The following is a 2,909-nucleotide window of genomic DNA, read 5'->3' on the forward strand; positions in this document are numbered from 1 at the left end:
GTACAGTAATACCACATTTCAGTCGGAACATAGATTGTTTTCATACCCTGCTAGTGGTGCGATATAAAGCTTTTTATGAACGCATTTAGCACGGGCGACCGTGGAAAATCCACTGTTTACGGAAGCAAAGTTAGCCAAACATAGATGAATCTTACCTATCCAGGAGAAAATTAGCAACGTTGGCGTCTGTCTTCAAATTCTTCTCCATTTTCAGCCATCTCCATCTTTCAAGGGCATCTCCTATACAAATCCTTGTGTTATTTCGGAGTTTGTCACGACGTATTTCAGATTGATAACGATGTCTTTTAGGTTTCGTAACATTATACATGTTTTATCCGACACTTTGTAGCTGCAGCTGTAACTAGAACAGAGCTGGCAACCCGGATGACGAAACTCTACTGACTTCGTGATTAGTCGATAGCTGGAGGGTGGAGCCTCAGACCAAAACACAAAATGACAACAATAACATCAGTTGTGGGCTGCAACTCTCACTTTTAAATGACAATATCCTGGCCGGACCACTGCTGTCAGTGATATAAGTATTTGAAATGAACATGATTTCTTAATGTCTAGTGACATGTCAGGGCCATTTTATGATTAACTGACATACATTTCTTACATACAGTTCCTTTAAGAATGTTTTACAAAATGCACTTACTTTAGTTTTTTTTTCCACCCTGGAATCTTATGTCATTTTGCTTATCTAATAAATGCATCTTAATTTAGGATTTTTTTTAATACTGAGTAAGATAAGCCTTGTAGTATGTCAATAGTTGAATACTTCTTAAATCTGTTAACTAGCACAATAATACTGTGAGTAGGTGGAAGTCCATATTGTATATCAAAAATAGCCTTTAGACACAGTTTGATCCCAAAAGTAAAAAAAAAAAAAAAAAAAACACATTTAACACACATGACATTAGTATATTGCAATATAGATTAAATAACATAAATTGTTTATAACTGATAGCAATAATAATGGCAAAGATAACCATTTAAATACAAATATAATTAAATATCATGTCCTTTTTACAGCAAATGAGGCTAGTAAAAAAAGTAAAAATATTTTTATAGTAAAAAGTTATATGTATTTTAAAGAAATGTTTAAGCATGACTAATTAGATAATCCATAGATGAATTTAAATCATACTTAATTGTAATAATATTTGTATAATTTTATTTTATATTATTGTTTATATTATTTTAATATTTGTTAACTCTCTCTCTCTCTCTCTCTCTCTCTCTCTCTCTCTCTCTCTCTCTCTCTATATATATATATATATATATATATATATTTATTTATTTATTTATATATATATAAATAACCAAACATGGCCAGGTAATTATTGTTTATAGATAGATAGATAGATAGATAGATAGATAGATAGATAGATAGATAGATAGATAGATAGATAGATAGATAGATAGATAGATAGATAGATATCGCTTTATTTCATCGTACCACCCAGCTAACTTTTCTTGATAGAGCATTAGACATAACAGTTTGACCTGTGTAAAGCTGTTTATTGTAAAAAGTGCTATATATAAATCAATTTCACTTGACTAAACTTTTTGTTAGTGTATCTCACCAACAAATAGGCTGAGACTGAGAAAAGCCACTCACCACTGTTTGCATACAAACAACTGAATGATGCTAAAGTCACTAAAAAGCTCAATAGACAGTCACTTGGACAGTGAGTATGTAGGGAAGTGTTTGGTTGAGCACGTGCTAGACATGTAAATGTGCAAAGCCACTGTTAAAGCATTAATGACCATCTAAGAAATGTTTGTCAGCTGTTTTGCTAAAGCCAGCTGTCGTTTAACTGCGTGGAAGTCACAGGACCGACTTGATCCCGCTCATCTCCCTTACAAACGCACAACACATACTTCCCTCTACAGTGTGTGTGTATACAGATGTTCCTTAAAACCTATAATCTGTCATTTGGGAGAAATCTGAATTCACAGCCTTCAGCTACAAGGCAGAAAACGTTCTTCAGGAAATATGTGTAGCGACAGCTGCGGTTCGCTCCCACTAAGACTGCTGAATAAACCACTGTCTTGGATCAAATCCATTACACACCACCTCAGCATGCAAGATCCATTATGAAGAAGGACCTTTAGGAAGGTCTGTGCACTTTGAAAGCTTGGCAGAATTTCAAAACCCAAACAAGCATTTGGTCGGGTTTTGCACAGGTTGGGGTTTAAATATAACAAATTGGCCTGCACACTTTTACATGATGAAAAATGGAAAAGCTTCTTGGGATTAACCATAAAAACCATATTTCATTTGCCAGGAATGCATTCAAGGCTGTGCAGGTATTGAAAGTGCAATCTGTTCAATACATCACACAGTCCTAAAGGGATAGTTCACCCAAAAATGAACATTCTGTCATTATTTACTCTCCTGCTGGTAAAAAAATGCACAACTTTCTTTCTTCTGCAGAATACAAATCAGCTGTTTGTTCAATGATTTTTCAAACATAAACATATAAAACAAAGATTACACCACCCTACATCATTTTTGCATTTCATTTTAAATTTTAGGTTCTGATTCCAAAAATATTTCTATTTTATCTATTTATTTTCTTTTTATTTATTTAACACTTACACCAACATTTACACTCTATATTCTATTTTTATTATAAATACTTGTTTTCTTTTTAAGAAAAGACCCTCTAACACTAGCATTCTCTATTATTTTTTTATTTTATTTTTTTATAAAAAAATAAATTGCTACATACACTGAGTTCAATTAATCGAAACTTGTCATAGCACTTCTATATTATTGCTTTTTTTGTTGGTTTTAAGTTCATCTATTGTCCTCATTTATAATAACTGTATGATGTATGGTTTGTTAGAATAGGACAATATTTGGCTGAGATACAACTATTTACAATTTCTGGAATCTG

This window comes from Garra rufa, chromosome 2 (genome assembly GCF_049309525.1).
Source record: "Garra rufa chromosome 2, GarRuf1.0, whole genome shotgun sequence".
Lineage (NCBI taxonomy): Eukaryota > Metazoa > Chordata > Actinopteri > Cypriniformes > Cyprinidae > Garra > Garra rufa.